A 21,506-nucleotide genomic window follows, 5' to 3' on the forward strand; every position below is an offset into this window, starting at 1 on the left:
CGCGGCGCTCAGCGTGAGACCGCGGTGATCGGGGCGCCGTACTAGTACTGCGGCTGGCACTAATGCAGTGCCGGCAGCGCCGTACTAGTACGGCGCATGGCACGAAGGGGTTAAGTGCATGGCGATGTTGCACACCAGTATGTGAGCGGGTACTTGCATGGGCTGCTGAAGCACAGCTAGAGCGGCAGCACCGGTAGCTGATTTGCGGAAATGGGTGCTGACGCAGTGTACAATAAATTGAAGCTCTGGCAAATGTGGGTAGGTTTTTATAAACCACTGAATTACCAAGCTGATCACGTGGGCCAAGCATGACACATGTGTGAGCTTGCCAACCTTCATAGCCGTCACTAGGTTACACACATTATCACATATGACCAAGGCTTGTTCTTGCGATGAGAGCCACCGATCTGTCTGGTCTGTCATTCTTTTCAATAACTGTGCCATGTTGTGCAATTTGTCTCCTAGACAAATTACCGTATATACTCGAGTATAAGCCAACCCGAGTATAAGCCAACCCCCCTAATTTTGCCACAAAAATCTGGGAAAACTTATTGACTCGAGTATAAGCCTAGGGGGGAAAATGCAGCAGCTACCGGTAAATGTCAAAAGTAATAATAGATACCAATAAAAGTAAAATTAATTGAGACATCAGTAGGTTAAGTGTCTTTGAATATCCATATTGAATCAGGAGCCCCATATAATGCTCCATAAAGTTTATGATGTCCCCATAAGATGCTCCATATTAAAATATGCCCCATATAATCCTGCATAAGGGTTAATAAAGGCCCCATAAGATGCTCCATAGACACATTTGCCCAATATAATGCTGCCCAAATGCTGTTTATGGCCCCATAAGATGCTCTATAAAGATATTTGCCCCTTATAGTGCTGCACAAACGTTATGGCCCTATAAGATGCTCCATACAGACACTTGCCCCATATGCCGTAGTGCCCTACAAACGTTAATTATGGCCCCATACAGACACTTGCCCCATATAGTGCTGCACAAACATTATGCCCCTATATAGTGCTGCAGAAACGTTATGGCCCCATATAGTGCTGCAGAAATGTTATGGCCCCATATAGTGCTGCAGGAATGTTATGGCCCCATATAGTGCTGCAGGAATGTTATGGCCCCATATAGTGCTGCAGGAATGTTATGGCCCCATATAGTGCTGCAGGAATGTTATGGCCCCATATAGTGCTGCAGGAATGTTATGGCCCCATATAGTGCTGCAGGAATGTTATGGCCCCATATAGTGCTGCAGGAATGTTATGGCCCCCATATAGTGCTGCAGGAATGTTATGGCCCCATATAGTGCTGCAGGAATGTTATGGCCCCATATAGTGCTGCAGGAATGTTATGGCCCCCATATAATGCTGCAGGAATGTTATGGCCCCATATAGTGCTGCAGGAATGTTATGGCCCCATATAGTGCTGCAGGAATGTTATGGCCCCATATAGTGCTGCAGGAACGTTATGGCCCCATATAGTGCTGCAGGAACGTTATGGCCCCATATAGTGCTGCAGGAACGTTATGGCCCCATAGATGCTCCATACAGACACTTGCCCCATTTGCTGCGATAAAAAAAATAAATCACATACTCACCTCTCCGTCGCTCAGGCCCCCGGCACTTTCAATAGTCACCTCTCCTCGTTCCGGGCGCCGATCTGTCTCCAGCACCGACGTTCAGCAGAGGGCGTGCACTGACCACGTCACCGCGCCCTCTGACCTCAGTGTCACTGCTGGAGACAGATCGGCGCCCGGAACGAGGAGCAGGTGACTATCGCGCAGCGCTGCGCTCCCCTCCCCGTATACTCACCTGGTCCTGCCGCTGTGTAGATCCTGCTTCTCCGACGCCGCAGCGCTTCATCCTGTACTCAGCGGTCACATGGTACCGCTGATTACAGTAATGAATAGGCGGCTCCACCCCTATGGGACGTGGAGCCGAATATTCATTTACTGTAATGAGTGGGACCATGTGACCGCTGAGTACAGGAAGAAGCTGAAGCTGCTGCCAGCGCCGGGGAAGCAAGGACCGTGCCTGGACTAGGTGAGTATTTTTAGACAGCCCCCACTCCCCCTCCCCTGCCGACCCCCGGTATGACTCGAGTATAAGCCGAGAGGGGCAATTTCAGCCCAAAAAAGTGGGCTGAAAATCTCGGCTTATACTCGAGTATATACGGTAGCTGCAGAAGAACCTGTTGATGCTTCACTGAGTCAATGTTGCAGAGCTTCTGGCTGATGTGTGCTCTGAGATTGCACATCAGAGATGGAGGATGAGGAGAAGGAGTGGGTGCAGGAACCTTATGTATGAGGTGGAGGAAACCCTTATAGACATACGGCCATCAATTATCTGAGTCAGTAGCAAATGTGCCGTGCCAGAATGGGACTCTGCCCTGGCCTCCACAATGTTCACCCTGTGTGCGGTCAGTGAAATATAGCATCTCTGGCCACAAGCGCTTGTCCACTTATTGTTCGTTAAGTGGATAATTCCAGTAACCGTGTTGATAAGGACATGGATAATGCTCCTGGACATGTGTTGGTACAAATTGGGGATGCCACACCAGGAGAAATAGTTATGACTGGGGACCGAGTACTAAGGGACCAAATTTGTACATCTGTAGCAGGTCAATTTTATTTTTAATTTCAAATCAACAAAATTGCACACAAACAAAGTTCTACAGTATATGTATATGACAATATTTCATTTTTGAACAACCAAATCTGTACACTTGTAGCAGGTCAATTTTATTTCTTATGTCAAACCAACAAAATTACACACAAACCAAGTTCTACGGTATATATAACATTGGCCAATTTTTTTAACAAAAATATTTTGTGAACAGAGCCAGGCCAAGCCGCTTTTAAAATTTTAACCCACCGTAATATTACACAAAGCATGTTAAACTGTATGTATGAATAATTCAAGCCATAGAAAATGTTGGGAGTTTTTCTTGAGTTTTATATACCATCGTAATGTAGCAAGAATCGCATTAAGCTGTATGGATGAATATTTAAATTTATCAAAATTTTTGGAAGAGTTTTTTGAGTTTTATACACCACCGTAATGTAACAAGAACTGCATTAAACTGTATGGATGAATAATTGAACCCATAAACATTTTTGGAAGGTTTTTTTTGGAATTCTACACACCACCATAATGTAAAAAGAACCACGTTAAACTGTATGGATGACTAACTAATTCCCCCCAATATTTTGGAACATAAATATTTTGAAATTTTAGTTGCTGTACTCCTACACTCATAAAGACTTTGCAGAAAGTTCAAAGCCAGGAAAAAATCATAATGAGATTCATCTAGTCATCCATATATCCATGATTGGAAACAACTGGCATGCATCATTAAATTATTTTTAAAGTGTAGATGCTGAACTCATACACTCATAAAGGCTTTGCTGAAAGTGCAAAGCAATGAAAAAATGATAAGTATGGTAATAAAGTAATCCAGTTCAGATCTCCGCTTTTTCTTCTCCTTCCTTGGGAGTCTGGGGGAACTGTCTCCACTTGCTTTCTGGAGCTCTATTTCCAGGTGTCTGGGCTGTAAGTGACCTAACTTTGGGTAGTGCTGGAGCCTCCGACATTTAGGAAAGAGCGACAGCCCCCTGTTGCACCTGAACTATCGCCTGCTCCCGAGGACAGTCTGATCTTCTGGGGTGGTAGTAGCCACATATAGAGCAGCCTCAAGGAGCCTCTCCCAGTTCCCTTCATTCCTCAAGAGGCAGTCATCCTGCTCCTTTCCTTCTCAGATCACACCTCTGCATACCAGAGATGTTGCCCCTCTATTTTGAGAAATGTGACCCTTGTTCCAGCCATCAGCTCTTGCAGTCTTCAAGGCAAGTGTTCCATCTCTACTGCCTAGTGGTCGAACGAGATGCGAAGATGAGTCCCAAACACTTCAATGGACCCCCCCTCCTGCCAGTCTTATGTAATGGCCTCCCCCAGATGCCAACTGTCAGTACCTTGCGGCTTGAGGGGACACTAGCTTTCCTCCATCCCTGATCCTGGCTTGGTTCCTTGTTTCTTCCAAACAGCCTAGGCACTGCAGTCCACTCACCAGTTCTTGGATCCTGCCTCTTCCATCCACAGTACTCCAAAACCCCAGTGGTGAAAGCTGTGGTCAGGGTTTGAGCCTTGATGATTAAGGAGCAGTGGCTGATTAAGGACCAGTGTGTCAGGACACCTCCTGTTATGAATTCCGTTCTCGGGCTCCCTCCTGTGGTCATGAGTGGTACTGTGTGAGTTTGTTCTTGGGCTCCCTCTGGTGGCCTTTAGCGATATGGCTGGTCTTGGCTGGGCTCAGCTGTTTCATCTCCTGCTAGGCTGGGCCTATTTAACTCACCTGGACCTTTATTTGTCGCCTGCTGTCGGTGTATTCAGTCCTGATCCTCTGCTCTCCTGAATATTCCTTGTGACCAGTCTCCTGCTATGAGAAGCTAAGTTTGCTTGTTCAGTTTCTCATTATTTCCTTGAAAACGTTTCTCATTATATAATGAGTTCAGCCCAGCTTGCTTTTATGTGATTTTTTGCTTGCTGGTTAGTTCTGGGGTGCAGAGTGCGCCTCTCACATCGTGAGTCGGTGTGGGGGTTCTTGTATTCTCTGCGTGGTTTACTTTTTGATATTTTTGTACTGACCGCACAGACACCTATCTATTTTCTGCCTATCTAGTATTAGCGGGCCTCATTTGCTAAATCTGTTTCATCTCTACGTTTGTGTTTTCCCCTTGACTCACTGTTATTATTTGTGGGGGGCTATCTAAAACTTTGGGGTACTTTTCTCTGAGGCAAGTGAGGTATTTGCTTTCTCTCTAGGGGTAGTCAGTTTCTCAGGCTGTGACGAGACATCTAGGTTTTCAGGTAACGTTCCACAGCTGCCTTTAGTGTGTTTGGATAGGATCAGGATTGCGGTCAGTATAGCTTCCACATCCCCAGAACTTGTCCTATATACTCAGGGTATATTTGTCAGGTCAGTTTGAGATCCTACCACCAGGATCATAACAGTACAGCAGGCCCGAAAGTGTTAATGCAGCTAAACAGGGAGAAGAGAAATCTTAAGGTCATTTTTTTTTTCCTCTGCACTGTGTTTTGCCTCTCTCCTCCCCTTAATCTCTGGGTGGTTCTGTATGCAGCTACTAATATGGACATTCAGAGTCTGTCTTCTAGTGTGGATCATCTCACTGCAAGGGTACAGGGCATTCAGGATTATGTAGTCCGCAGTCCTATGTCAGAGCCTAAAATACCTATTCCTGAGCTGTTTTCCGGAGATAGATCTAGGTTTTTGAACTTTAAGAATAATTGTAAGTTATTTCTTTCTCTGAGACCTCGCTCATCTGGCGACTCTGTTCAGCAAGTCAAAATTGTTATTTCTTTGTTGCGGGGTGACCCTCAAGATTGGGCATTCTCTTTGGCGCCAGGAGATCCGGCACTGCTAAATGTTGATGCGTTTTTTTCTGGCGCTTGGAGTGCTTTATGAGGAACCAAATCTGGTAGACCAAGCAGAGTAGGTTTTGCTGGCTCTCTCTCAGGGTCAGGATGAAGCAGAGGTTTATTGTCAGAACTTTAGGAAGTGGTCAGTGCTCACTCAGTGGAATGAGTGCGCCCTGGCGGCGATTTTCAGAAAGGGTCTTTCTGAAGCCCTTAAAGATGTTATGGTGGGGTTCCCCACGCCGGCGGGTCTGAATGAGTCAATGTCTTTGGCCGTTCAGATTGATCGGCGTTTGCGGGAGCGCAAACCTGTGCACCCTCTGGCGGTATTTTCTGAGCAGAAACCTGAGCCTATGCAATGTGACAAGATTCTGACCAGAGTTGAACGGCAAAACCACAGACGTCAGAATGAGTTGTGCTTTTACTGTGGTGATTCTGCTCATGTTATCTCAGCATGCTCGAAGCGCACAAAAAGGGTTGACAAGTTTGTCACCATTGGTACTGTACAAACTAAATTCATTTTGTCTGTTACTTTGATTTGCTCTCTGTCATCCTACCCAGTTATGGCTTTTGTGGATTCAGGTGCTGCCCTGAATTTGATGGATTTGTCATTTGCCAGGCGCTGTGGTTTTATCTTGGAGCCTTTACAATTCCCTATTCCTCTAAAGGGAATTGATGCTACACCATTGGCCAAGAATAAACCTCAGTACTGGACTCAATTGACCATGTGCATGGCTCCTGTACATCAGGAGGTAATTCGCTTTCTGGTGCTGCATAATTTGCATGATGTTGTCGTGTTGGGTCTGCCATGGCTGCAGGCTCATAATCCAGTCCTGGATTGGAAAGCAATGTCTGTGTCAAGTTGGGGGTGCCAGGGGATTCATGGCGATGCTCCTTTGGTGTCAATTGCTTCTTCTACTCCTTCTGAAGTCCCTGAATTTTTGTCGGACTACCAGGATGTATTTGATGAGCCCAAATCCAGTGCCCTACCTCCTCATAGGGATTGTGCTTGTGCCATAAATCTGATCCTGGTAGTAAGTTCCCTAAGGGACGACTTTTTAATTTGTCTGTACCAGAACATACCGCTATGCGGAGTTATATAAAGGAGTCCTTGGAGAAGGGACATATTGGCCCGTCCTCATCCCCTTTGGGTGCGGGGTTCTTTTTTGTGGCCAAGAAGGATGGTTCTCTGAGACCCTGTATAGATTATCGCCTTCTAAATAACATCACGGTCAAATTTCAGTATCCCTTGCCACTGTTGTCCAATCTGTTTGCCCGGATTAGAGGGGCCAGTTGGTTCACCAAGATAGATCTTTGTGGAGCGAATAATCTTGTGTGCATAAAGCAGGGCGATGAATGGAAAACAGCATTTAATACGCCCGAAGGCCATTTTGAGTACTTGGTGATGCCTTTTGGGCTTTCTAATGCCCCCTCTGTGTTTCAGTCCTTCATGCACGATATCTTCCGAGAGTACCTGGATAGATTTATGATTGTGTACCTGGATGATATTTTGGTCTTTTCTGATGATTGGGAGTCTCATGTGAAGCAGGTCAGGATGGTATTTCAGGTCCTGCATGCCAATGTCTTGTTTGTGAAGGGCTCTAAATGTCTCTTCGGAGTCCAGAAGGTTTCCTTTTTGGGCTTTATTTTTTCTCCTTCTACTATCGAGATGGATCCAGTCAAGGTTCAGGCTATTCATGACTGGACTCAACCTACATCTGTGAAGAGTCTTCAGAAGTTCTTGGGTTTTGCTAATTTTTACGGTCGCTTCATCACTAATTTTTCTAGTGTGGTGAAGCCTTTGACGGATTTGACCAAGAAGGGTTCTGATGTGACGAATTGGTCTCCTGCGGCCGTGGAGGCCTTTCAGGAGTTGAAACGTCAGTTTTCTTCGGCTCCTGTCTTGCGCCAGCCCAATGTCTCTCTTCCCTTTCAGGTCGAGGTTGATGCTTCAGAGATTGGAGCAGGGGCTGTTTTGTCGCAGAGAAGCTCTGTTGGCTCTGTGATGAGACCATGTGCTTTCTTTTCAAGAAAGTTTTCACCTGCCGAGCGGAATTATGATGTTGGTAATCGAGAGTTGTTGGCAATGAAGTGGGCATTTGAGGAGTGGCGACATTGGCTTGAGGGAGCCAAGCATCGTGTGGTGGTCTTGACGGATCACAAGAATTTGACTTATCTCGAGTCTGCCAAACGGTTGAATCCGAGACAGGCTCGATGGTCGCTGTTTTTCTCTCGTTTCAATTTCGTGGTTTCATATCTTCCGGGTTCGAAAAAGGTGAAGGCTGATGCCCTTTCTAGGAGTTTTGTACCTGACTCCCCGGAAGTTTCTGAACCGACTGGTGTTCTCAAAGAGGGGGTGATTTTGTCTGCTATCTCTCCTGATCTTGCGACGGGTGTTGCAGGAGTTTCAGGCCAATAGACCTGACCGTTGTCCACCGGAGAGACTGTTTGTCCCAGACAGATGGACCAGTAGAGTTATTTCCGAGGTTCATTCTTCGGTGTTGGCGGGTCATCCTGGGATTTTTGGTACCAGGGATTTGGTGGCGAGATCCTTTTGGTGGCCTTCCTTGTCGCGGGATGTGCGTTCCTTTGTGCAGTCCTGTGGGATTTGTGCTCGGGCCAAGCCTTCGTGTTCTCGTGCCAGTGGATTGCTTCTGCCTTTGCCTGTCCCGAAGAGGCCTTGGACACATATTTCCATGGATTTTATTTTGGATCTTCCTGTCTCTCAGAAGATGTCTGTCATCTGGGTGGTTTGTGATCGTTTTTCCAAAATGGTCCATTTGGTACCCTTGCCTAAGTTGCCTTCCTCCTCCGATTTGGTGCCATTGTTTTTTCAGAATGTGGTTCGTTTACATGGTATTCCGGAGAACATTGTGTCCGACAGAGGATCCCAGTTTGTGTCCAGATTTTGGCGATCCTTTTGTGCTAAGATGGGCATTGAATTGTCTTTTTCGTCAGCCTTCCATCCTCAGACGAATGGTCAAACCGAACGAACTAATCAGACCTTGGAAACTTATTTGAGATGTTTTGTTTCTGCTGACCAGGATGATTGGGTGACCTTTTTGCCATTGGCTGAGTTCGCCCTCAATAATCGGGCTAGTTCTGCTACTTTGGTTTCACCTTTCTTTTGCAATTCTGGTTTTCATCCTCGTTTCTCCTCGGGTCAGGTTGAGTCTTCTGACTGCCCTGGGGTGGATTCTGTGGTGGATAAGTTGCAGCAGATTTGGAACCATGTGGTGGATAATTTGACTTTGTCCCAAGAGAAGGCTCAGCGCTTTGCTAACCGCCGTCGCTGTGTGGGTCCCCGACTTCGTGTGGGGGATTTGGTATGGTTGTCTTCTCGTTATGTCCCGATGAAGGTTTCCTCTCCTAAGTTCAATCCTCGTTTCATCGGTCCTTATAAGATTTTGGAAATCCTCAACCCTGTGTCTTTTCGTTTGGACCTCCCAACATCGTTTGCCATTCATAATGTGTTACATAGGTCATTGTTGCGGAGATATGTGGTGCCTGTGGTCCCTTCTGTTGATCCTCCTGCTCCGGTCTTGGTCGAGGGGGAGTTGGAATATGTGGTGGAGAAGATCTTGGATTCTCGTATTTCGAGACGGAGGCTTCAGTACTTAGTGAAATGGAAGGGTTATGGTCAGGAGGATAATTCCTGGGTTGTCGCCTCCGATGTCCATGCGGCCGATTTGGTTCGTGCCTTTCATTTGGCTCATCCTGATCGGCCTGGGAGCTCTGTTGAGGGTTTGGTGACTCCTCCTCAAGGGGGGGGTACTGTTGTGAATTCCGTTCTCGGGCTCCCTCCTGTGGTCATGAGTGGTACTGTGTGAGTTTGTTCTTGGGCTCCCTCTGGTGGCCTTTAGCGATATGGCTGGTCTTGGCTGGGCTCAGCTGTTTCATCTCCTGCTAGGCTGGGCCTATTTAACTCACCTGGACCTTTATTTGTCGCCTGCTGTCAGTGTATTCAGTCCTGATCCTCTGCTCTCCTGAATATTCCTTGTGACCAGTCTCCTGCTATGAGAAGCTAAGTTTGCTTGTTCAGTTTCTCATTATTTCCTTGAAAACGTTTCTCATTATATAATGAGTTCAGCCCAGCTTGCTTTTATGTGATTTTTTGCTTGCTGGTTAGTTCTGGGGTGCAGAGTGCACCTCTCACATCGTGAGTCGGTGTGGGGGTTCTTGTATTCTCTGCGTGGTTTACTTTTTGATATTTTTGTACTGACCGCACAGACACCTATCTATTTTCTGCCTATCTAGTATTAGCGGGCCTCATTTGCTAAATCTGTTTCATCTCTACGTTTGTGTTTTCCCCTTGACTCACTGTTATTATTTGTGGGGGGCTATCTAAAACTTTGGGGTACATTTCTCTGAGGCAAGTGAGGTCTTTGCTTTCTCTCTAGGGGTATTCAGTTTCTCAGGCTGTGACGAGACGTCTAGGTTTTCAGGTAACGTTCCACAGCTGCCTTTAGTGTGTTTGGATAGGATCAGGATTGCGGTCAGTATAGCTTCCACATCCCCAGAACTTGTCCTATATACTCAGGGTATATTTGTCAGGTCAGTTTGAGATCCTACCACCAGGATCATAACAACCTCCATTGTCACACCAGCTTCCTCTGATTCCAATATTCCTCCTGTCACTCCCCTTCAGGAGTCTAGCTTGATTCTACCATGTTTATCACTCACAGAGCACATAATACTCATAATGTGTTACAGTGTTACATGCCACCGAAATGTACAACAAAGCACGTTTGAGTATTATACAGTATAACATATAATGTATCAGAGAACACATAATACTCTATGAATGAGTAACTGAATACAGAAAAATTTTTAAATGCTTTTTGGAAGTGTTACACAACACCAGAATGTACCATAGATCACGTAATATTATATGGATGAGCAATTGCATACAGAACATTTTTTCAACCCTTTTTTGGAGTGGTATATTATGCATAAATGTATGATAAAGCACCTAATACTCTATTGATGAAAATATGGCACATTTTTTCACCCAAAAATAAAAATGTGCTCTACTGCCGCAGCTAGTCTATATATTTAACTATGGACTGCAAAGCCCTAATCCCTGCCAACAGACTGTATTTAGCCACTCTCATTGCTTCTTCAACTCTCTCTCCCTCCCCATGCTAAATGTAGACTGTATATGATACAAACAGCAAAGAATAAAATTATCCCTTACAAGGACTGTTAGTAGGACGGTGAATGTTAGTAGGAAGGTTCAGCTTCGGCACAAGTATCAACACTATGGGAATCTGATTCTTTAAACCGTGCACACAAGCACTGTTTCCCTCCAATAACAACTATCAAAAAGCTGTACAATGACAGCAGTGTTTCAAGCCTGGCAGTGTCTGCCCTTTTATAACCCTTGATGATGTCACACGCCCATCCAACCACAGAAATGCCACTACGAAGATGGCTAGTGAATTACATTGATTCGCAGTCAATCCCAGCATGCTTATTGGCTGTGTAACAGGCACCAAAAATGCGGGGCAGGGATTCAAGTTTGAAATCGAGCACCGCTAATGTCTCCTGGATTCTGAGCACATCCGTGTGCCCAGATACAAAAGTGTTGTCCGAGTATCATCAAGCATGTTCGCTCAACCCTAATCTACAGCATAATAAGCATATCAACTCAAACACTGATTTCTCAGTAACAGCGGAATCGACTGACCATGTAAAGATATTGCTGGACTTGTCTTTGAAAGGGATACATTCATATATAAACACTTTTGGCTGTGAAATCCTGCTGACAGACTCTGTAATGGGATAATACAACATGATAGCAGACACAAAAAAGCTGAGTATCTTTCATAATACTGTATGATATGCATACATGTAATTAAAGGCAAAAAATATTAAAATGGAAAAGCAATATTCTTATATACAAACAAGTTGTAATATGATGTTCCATTTGCATGGTACAATTGTTGTTTCATATTTCAGTGTTATATAATTGGTTCAAAGTAAATTATTTAGCTGGTCAGAGAAGTGCACTTTTCTATGTTGAGTGGACAGACAGTCAGAGGCAGTGAGGCATACCATATTCACAGGAAAAGTCAAGCAACATAAAACTTTCATTACCGCTGAACATGAAAATATAGTCTTTCTCAAACCATGGATTTCAAGTGACCCTTAAAGATGACCACAGCCATACAAAATGCTCATCTATCTACATTTAGAGTCGAGGCACAGGTAGCATCAGTAAGGTGCAACATTATGTAGAACCTTAAAGATTAAGCTCTGAAGGACAAAATGAGCCTTAGCTATCTTAATCTACTCTTTTCCACTTCAAAGCAGCCCATGTAGCATTAAGGTCTATAATTACCCCTGAGGCATTTCAGTTTTGAACCAACAGTACAAAATTGCACTTTCTGATAATAATAGGAGTCTACAGTTGTGTTTCATCAATTATGTAGCTGGTGGTGTGAGTGACTTTTTAACCCCAGCTGTTAGGAAACATGGAATAACTATCTGATGAGATGAACAAGATGAGGAAATCAAGGAAAACATTAGCTAACTATGCTTAAAGAATATATTAAAGGACATTATACTTCATACAACATCTAGTTTATATGTATTCAAATATTTAACAATTTACCCAACTTGATTTTTGCTGTAGGAGTTTTAATTAATTATTCATTTTCACATAACCTATTCTTTATATTTATTCCACTTGGCATATTGTATGTCTGTCCATTTTGCAGAGATAAACCCATTCAAATATACAAAACCTTAGATCTGTTTAGTAATTCCTATTAGAGGTGAATAAATAGATACAATGTCTAATTTTTAAAAATTTGTTGAACCAAAATAAAACAATCTGCTATTTGCTTTGTGCAAATTGCATATGCTGGCAGATACCATTTTAAATATTGCAGAAGATTGCATCAACCAGAGAAAAATCACATGATTTTGGCCATTGCTTCCTCCTTAATACCTTGCAGGTATCACATCACGTCACATGATATAGCACAACAAATCTTTTGGGACTATCATATACTGTAGAACAGCAGAAACAAGAAATGCAGCAGCTATTTTGTGGTGAATCTGGATAGTGTGAAGATGTCACAGCTCACAACTTAGTCATTGAGAGGGAGATAAAGAGGGAGAGAAAGCACTTAATATAAAGGACAGATAGTGTGTAACTGCGCAGCAGTGGAGAACCGTAACTATTCATTTACCCACAGCCTTATATGTAAAAGTCACGTTGACATTACTAAAACTATTTGCATTAAAGGATTTGTTCCCTTTCAGACAATGTTTTGACCTCGATGTAGTTTAGCAAAAATGAAATGAAATGAAATGAGAAACCACTTTGTGTTCACCTTCTTTAAGTCTACTGGTCAGTCTTTGCTGTTGCTCTGAGAGTCTGTCACTGGCGTCAGCGCTTACATCATTTTAAATTCACAGCAGCCAATCAGTGAGGTTGGAAGCTCTGTCCCTGTAGAAGGAACACCCCTTTCAGAGTTGCTGTGCTCAGTGATTGGCTGTCACACTTTTGATGTGACTTCAACGCTGCAGCCAATGCCAGACACTGATAACAGTGGTGGAAAATTACCGTTTGTGAGGACACTGCTTTTATTCTTAATTATGCCTGACGTATTATTCAGTAGGCCCAGAGACATGAACTATTGTTCATATGAGTCTGAATGTTAACTCTTGTTGTAGGTTAAATTGATATTTGTTTATTTGTCGAAGGATTGCTTACTATCTATTGTATCAGTCCTTGCAGCTTATTGTTCTGCTATCCTTGAGGGACAAAGGTGCATGTTAATTGAACAATCAGTTTGTCAATTTGGTCAATACCTGCTGACCACCTATTGTATCAGTCCATGCATCTTGTTGTCTGCAGACTTTGAAGGACAAAATATGCAGGCTAATAGAACACTCGAACAATGAGAGATGACCTCCTCCCACCCCCCAAACCTGTGGATAATTGCCTGAAACACAGCAGCCAGTATAAAAATGGATCTTTCTCTTTCTACAGGGAGACTCTACAGAACACTTTCATTAGCACCATCTTATGTACGTGCTGGGATTGTACTATATGTTATTGTCTATTGGTGGCTCAATAAAGTATTGATACTGTGTTACCCTCACGATGTGTTGTTTGAATAGTATTCTGTCCATGGAAAAGGAGAACTAGCATTCAATAAAATGAGCCCTAGTCCATGTCATCTGTTATGGACCTGGTGGTTAGGAGCACCTGGAATGACCTGATGGTTAAACTAGACGACAGGACAAGCTCTGGGAAGTGGGATCTCTGCTGACCGCAAACCCTAATCCTATCTCACAAACTAGAAATAGCCGTGGAGCGTACCTAACTCTCCCTAGACGCCTCTTCACAGCCTAAGAGCTAACTACCCCTAAAGATAGGAAATAAAGCCTTACCTTGCCTCAGAGAAATTCCCCAAAGGAAAAGGCAGACCCCCACATATATTGACTGTGAGTTAAGAGGAAAGTCACAAACACAGGAATGAAACAGGTTTCAGCAAAGGAGGCCAGTCTTCACTAAATAGACAGAGGATAGGAAAGGGATCTATGCAGTCAGCACAAAAAACTACAAAAAGCCACGCAGAGTGTGCAAAAAGACCCCCGCACCGACTCACGGTGCGGAGGTGCCACTCTGCACCCCAGAGCTTCCAGCTAGCAAGGCAATATCATGTTAGCGAGCTGGACTAGAACTTAGCAAGTACTAAGAAATATATTCAGTACACAATGAACAACAAATGAACTAGCAGGGACTTAGCTTCTGCTGGAGTAGACAGGTCATCAGAAAGATCCGAGAGAGATCTGAACCAGAACTGATACATTGACAGCTGGCATGAAGTAACGATCTGAGTGGAGTTAAATAGAGAAGCCAGCCTAGCCGCAAACGAGAGCAGCTGAGGAAGCAACCTCAAGAACCAGCAGTTCCACTCACAGCCACCAAAGGGAGTCCACAGACAGAACTCGCCAAAGTACCATTCATGACCACAGGAGGGAGTTCGAGAACGGAATTCACAACAGTCATCTTTCTAAAGACAGCCAGGCCAGCAGACGAGAGCATCCACAGACCCTTGTGTCTCCACACCATTGAACCAAGTAAAGGTGTGTACATCCCAGTTTGTTATGCTTCAACAAAATACAACTGGGGCCTTGTCTGAAATACAAATGCTTTAAGGGGAATCTGTCAGACAGATTTCACTTCCAGACCATATATTTGTATGTGTACCACTTTCAAAGATAAGTCCCATAATACCCTTACACAGCCAGCTGTTCAGCTATTAGTTACAGCACCCCAATTTCAAGCTTGCTGACCTCCCCCAAAAGTGATCTCAGGGGAAAAGGATTAGGCAGTTGGATGATTCAGCCTTTTGTTCTCAGGGAATAATCTGTCAGCAGCAATGTCTGATAGAAGATTGCTCCCCTATCCCTATCACTAGCATACCGCCAATGGTGGCTGAACACCTGGCCACTATGGGGCCACCTTGGATGCTGATACAGTTGAAAACAATGATGGGAGAGGGAGCCATCAGCTGATGATCCCTCTCCTATCATTCCTCCTCTAAGTCAGTTTTCTGTGTGATGACATCACTACAGTGTGCCTTCTGTGCTGAGCAGTGCAGAGGGTCATAAGATGCACTGCATAGATTGGAGAAAAAGGGTCAGAGAGAGGTGAGTATTTGCTTATTTATTTTTTAATTTTTGGCCCTTAATACAATATGGAGTACTATATGGGACTATTACATTATATAGAGGACTATATTGGGCCCATAATACCGTATGGAGAACTATCTGGGGCCAAAAATACTGTATGGAAGACTATATGGGACCCATAATACTGTAAGGAGGATAGTACTGTTTGAAGGACTATATGGGGTCCATAGTACTGTATGGAGGACTATGTGGGACCAATAATACTGTATAGAGGACTAAGTGGGGATGATAATACTGTATGCTGGATTATAGGGGCCCATAACACCTTATGGAGGACTATATGGGGCCTATAATACTGTATGAAGGATTATGTTTGGTCCATTATACTGGAAGATTGTATTGGGCCCATACTACTGTTTGGAAGACTATGTGGAGCCAATAATACTGCATGGAGCACTATCTGGGGCCCAAAATACCAACTGGATGATTATATGGGGCTCATATTACTTTCTAAAGGACTATGTTGGGCCCATTTTACTGCATGGAAGGCTATGTGGGGTTCATTATACTGTATGGAGGTATATGTGGGGCACATTATACTCTATGGAGGAATATGTTACCTTACCATACCCTTACCAGCAGGACAGGGTCCCAAACATGGTCACACAACTAGAGGGGAGCTTTTTAAACGTAATATCTAGCTCAACGGAAAGAAGGCCACACCCTTGTTTACTAAGTATCCAATTCTATGTTTATATGCACTATTACTTATTTACTTACAACAGGGTATTTGTTCATTTTCTTTCTGTGCTAAGTTTTGTCTGTTTGATTGCCAGTGTGAACATGCTATTATTTTGCATGGATATCAACAGTTCACTTTTTAGATTTAGTTTTAGGTTGCTGCTTTTAGTGTATTTAGTGGCCTCTCATCATTTGAGCTGGATATTACATTTAAACTTCTCCCACTAGCTGTATGTTTATGTTTGGGACCCAGTCCTGCTCAGCTCTCTGCTCTCAGCTTTCTTTAACACAGGACTTCACTATGACGCATAGAAAGGTTTTAATATTACAGCTTAGGACCATCCCAAACTTGAGTACACCTTGATGTAGGTGGGATGGCTTTTACACCTTGTTTTTTTAATTTATAATGGTGTTTACTAAGCATCCAACTTTATTTATGTGCCTAATTATTATAGTTATTTACTCACAGCAGTGTATTTGTTCATTTTATTTCTGCCTTGGGTTTTACTCCATAGAGGTTGTCTTTATGCAAGGGTGGGCAGAAAAAAACCTTTACTTTTGTTTTCAGTTTACCAAAAGACATGTGGGAGACTCCCCAAATTTATGGAAGAAGTTGCAGTGGTCAGATGAGACCAAAATTTATTTATTTTTGTCACCAAGGTAAATTCCAAACCAAGATAACTCATCACCTCAAGAACATCCACACAGTGAAACATGGTAGTGGCAGCATCCTGCTCTGAGGATATTTTTCAACAGCAAAAACAAGGAAAATGGTCCAAGTTAAGGGGAAGATGGATGGTGTGAAATACAAGGATATTATTTAGCAAAACCTGTTTCAGTCTGTCAGTGATTTGAGACTGCTAACGCCACACTCAAGTGGTTAAATGGGAAACTTGTAAAAGTTATTGCGCGGCCTACTCAAAGCCCAGACCTTAATCCAGTTTAGATCTGTGATTAGAGTTTAAGATTGCTGTCCACCAGAGTAAACCATCTAACTTAAAGGCGGTGGAGCAGTTTTGCCTTGAGAAATGGTGAAAAATCTCAGTGCCCAGATATGGAAAGCTTATAGAGACTTATCCAGTGTGACTTGCTGCTGTAACTTCTGCAAAAGGAAGCTCTAAAAAGTACTGACTTAAGGGAGGTGAATGGTTATGTACAAGTGATGGGCGAACTTGTGGATGTTCGGGTGCTGCGGTTCGGTTACTAGAACAGTACCAGAACTCGAACTCCATTCAGATAAATGGGGAGCCCAAACAAATATGTTGTTTGCCACACTGTCATCTGCATGCAGCGATGCAAGCATGGGCCTTAATTGGCGGTAAGATCATCATCACCGTCAGAAAGCTGCTGTTTCCACGCTGTCAAATGATAGTGTGAGCCAGCAGCTGCAACTGGGGGTAAAAAGGTTACTGTCAGTCATAAGCGTTGGCTTATGAGAGAGTATTACTCTCACCAACCTATGCCTGCTGTTGCTGGTATTTTTGACAACCTACCAAGCTAAAGCAAACATGTTGGGTTCGGCGGGCACGTCAAAACGACTCACTTCCCTGCATGTCACTGCATACACAATGTTAAATATACTGTAGGTACACAAGACGCATGTGGATCTTAAGGAAAGAAGTACGCAGGCCTACACTGCGTACAGAAACGCTAGTGTGAAACCTGCCTAACATCAAGCACACAGGTTAATAATGGAGAGGCGTCTACAAGACGCTTCCATTGCTAACCCAATAGTTAGATTGTAAAAATAACACAGCAGTACTAAAATCCTTCCCCACAAACATTAACTCACTTGCCACCACACCAGGTCAAGTGGGAAGAGTGCAACAAAGCATCAGATTTGGCACATCTAATAGATGCACCTTTTCTGGGGAAGCTGTGGGCTGCTATTTTTATGCTGAGGGGCAATGTGCATGGCCCCTTACCAGTGAGAATACCAGCCCCCAGCTGTTTGATTTAGCTTGGCTGATGGTCAAAAATTGGAGGGACCCCATTCCCATTTTTTTAACCCCTTCATGACCGGTGCATATACGTTCTTTTGATCGCCCATTATTGCATTTTAATGCAATGTCACAGTGACCAAAATAACGTAATTCTGGCGTTTTGATTTTTTTTCTCGCTATGCCATTTAGCAATCAGGTTAATCCTTTTTTTATTGATAGATCGGGCGATTCTGAATGTGGTGATACCAATTTTGCATAGGTTTGATTTTTTATTGTTTTAGTTTGAATAGGGCAAAAGGGGGTGATTTAAACTTTATTTTTTTTCTATATTTTTAAAAACATTATTTTTAAAAAATTTTCCATGCTTAAATAGTCTCCATAGGAGACTAGAAGCTGGCACAACTTCATCGGCTCAGCTATATAGAAGCGATGTCCTGATCGCCTCTATGTAGCTGAATTACTGAGTTGTTATGAGCGCCGACCACTGGTTGTCATGCCAACGCACCGATGACCCCAAATTATGTGACGGGGTCACCTGTGTGCGTATTTCTGGCCCGATGGCCTTAAGTGCGATTTAAATGCTGCTGTCAGAGTGTTACAGCGGGATTTAACTAGATAATAGCTGCAGGTGGATCGTGAGTCACGGGTACTGCAGGCACATGTCAGCTGTTCAAAACAGCTGACATGTCCCCGGAAAGATGTGGGCTGAGCCCATATCAAAGCGGGGGATACTGACATCAGTGTACTAATGGACTGGAACCCCTCTATTCTTGATAATCAGCCATGATAAAGCTGACATCTGAGGGTTGCCACTTGCAGCTGTCAGTATTGCCTGCACTGTTTATTAAAAATAGAAGAGACCCCATGTCATTTTTTAAAAAAATGCATTTGCACAGGCGCCAGCTAATGAATACTCACATCATCAATGCCTGCTCTGGCTGTTATCAGCAACAGCAGGCATAGAATGATGAGAGTAGTACTCTCTAATCAGTTGACGCCTATGACTGGTGGAAACTGCATCTCTCCGACTGGCGGTAATGATCTTACCACTGATCAGAGCCACTTGTGTTTCTCTACCAGTCATGCAGACGACAGAGTGGGAAACAGCCAATGTTCAGGGTGCTGAACCTGAACAGTAACACGGACTTCCTGGAGAAGTCCGTGTTCGGGGTCCATGCACGAACTCTAAGGCTGCCGTCACACTAGCAGTATTTGGTCAGTATTTTACATCAGTATTTGCAAGCCAAAACCAGGAGTGGGTGATAAATGCAGAAGTGGTGCATATGTTTCTATTATACTTTTCCTCTAATTGTTCCACTCCTGGTTTTAGCTTACAAATACTGATGTAAAATACTGACCAAATACTGCTAGTGTGACGGCAGCCGAAGTGTTCGGTAAGGACTCCAAACTTTACAAAAAAGGAGAAAATAACCCATTAAAATATCTGTCAGCTAAATGACCATTTGGCTAACAGGTATCTAATTTGTATGCCAGTGTAAGCCACATTTTCTCCACCAACTGATATAAAGTTAGATGGTCTGCAGATTATGTTAACATTTGTCACATCTAGTGATGAGAGAATTTATTGTTAGGGGTCAAGTTCCCACCTCTGCACAGGGGGAATCTCAGGCTATCTCCGCTGAGATCTCCCATTCTTCTCCTGCTGTAGAGGAGCCTGCTCAGCAGAGACTTCAGTCCCAGTGTCTCGCTCAGTCTGACTCTGTGCTAAGGGTTAGTGCTGCTTTTCCAGCTTCTGCCATTGAAGCTAGTGCTGGGCAGCGGCGAGCAGACGATTTTGAGACTAAGTCCTGCTTTTCCCCTTCTGAGCATGCCCAGGGTAAGATCTCTCATTGGAGATCGAGGGTCACATGCTCAGATACTGCAGCAAAACCCATTGGTTCTCCAGGAAGGTCCTGAAGTTGCTCAGGCTCTGTGGCAGTCTCTCATTGGTCCTTCTAGGAAGGCCCTGTACTTTCTGCAGCTATAAAAGGTTTGCATGGCCACACGGCCATGCGCTAGTATCAAATCTAAGTTATGTGCTTTGCTCCAGTGTGGTTACGTGTATATGTGTTCAGGGACCTGGCTGAAATAAGCCCCTAGAATACCGGCACCTCCGGTGAGGAGTTTGTGTGTATAGATTCAGGGCCCCAACTGAAATAAGCCCCTAGAATACCGGCTCCTCCAGTGAGGAGATTGCCTCTTTGATTGTATAACCACAAACTGCTATCTGCTCGGCAGTTGCTGTGTACTCTTGTGAGTTTAACAAGACACAGTGCTTTCTTTAGGCGACTCTGTGAAGTAGCAGAGTTTGCTTCTACTGCCATATAGGGCCGCCATTTGCCAGCAGCAGGTTTTCTCCTGCACGGTGGACCCGGGCTGCGAACAAACCAAATAACATCTCTCTATTTACTCAGTGCATTCCGCCAGCTCTAGCAGAATACTAGCGCCAGGGTCTGGCTAGTAAATGGCGGATGATCAGCGTTTACAGCGGTACATCCAGCAGCTGGAGGGTAGGTTGGCGGCTCTTGAGCGCACAACCTCAGCTGTGGATGTTACCGCAGTCGCTGTTCAGGCTGCAAGTGTAGCTGCAACCAGTTAGTCCTCTGCCACCCCTGCTCCGACTTTATCCCGTCACCCACTTCCAGACAAGTTTGCTGGTGACAGTAAGCTATGTTGGGGATTCGTGAGTCAGTGCTCCATACATCTAGAGCTCCTAGCTGCATGTTTTCCTACGGAACGGGCGAAAGTGGGATTTATTTTATCCCTTTTGTTGGGCAGGGCGTTGGAGTGGGCAACGCCGCTATGGGAGTGTAATGATCGTGTGGTGCAGAGTGCTCCTCTCTTCCTGGACGCTCTGAAACAGGTCTTTTGCGGACTTCGTGTCACCCACGATACCCCGCTCCAATTGTTGGCAATAACACAGGGTTCATCTATGGTCAGCCAGTTCGCTGTCCAATTCCAGACTATGGCCTCTGAGCTGGAGTGGCCGGATAAAGTCCTTATTCCGGTGTTCTGGAAAAGACTGGCAGACCATGTGAAGGATGCCTTGGCCACCAGGGAGATTCCTGCCACACTGGAGGAGCTCATTTCAATATCTACCCGCATCGACCTCCGTTTTAAGAAGCAAAGGTTAGAGCGGACCCAGTGTAGGCAGAGGTTTCGGCTGGCTCCTACCTTCTCCAGTCCTCTAGAATCTCCTGTTCAGGCTTCTGACTCCCATCAGGCCATGGAGGTTTCTCGAGCGGGACCTAAGTCTCAGACCGCTCGAGTACCTGTGGTTTGTAAAAATTGGCAACAGCTAGGACATTATGCCAATAAATGTCCACGGTGGTTGGGAAATGATCTCGTCTAGTAACCATTGAAGGAGGTTCACTAGACACAGCGGTGTTTTCCTCCAAGCTGTCCTTCAAAGGGACAATCATGTTAGGCTCATCCTCTCTAACAGTCGAGCTTTGTTTGGATTCTGGATCAGAGGGGAATTTCATGTCCTCTGCTTTTGCTCTGCGCCATGCAATACCTCTGGTGAGCTCACCAAACCGGTAACTGTTAGAGTAGTGAATGGGTCAACGCTTCCTTTACAAATCACACACCAGACTGTCCCTTTCATGTTATCCATGTCCTCTTCCCACCAGGAGATTATTTCCCTTCTTGTCCTTCCTGAGGGAATGGAAGAGATTCTGCTGGGAATACCCTGGCTCCGCTTCCACTCCCCACATATTG

The sequence above is a fragment of the Ranitomeya variabilis genome, chromosome 2 (assembly GCF_051348905.1).
Source record: "Ranitomeya variabilis isolate aRanVar5 chromosome 2, aRanVar5.hap1, whole genome shotgun sequence".
NCBI lineage: Eukaryota > Metazoa > Chordata > Amphibia > Anura > Dendrobatidae > Ranitomeya > Ranitomeya variabilis.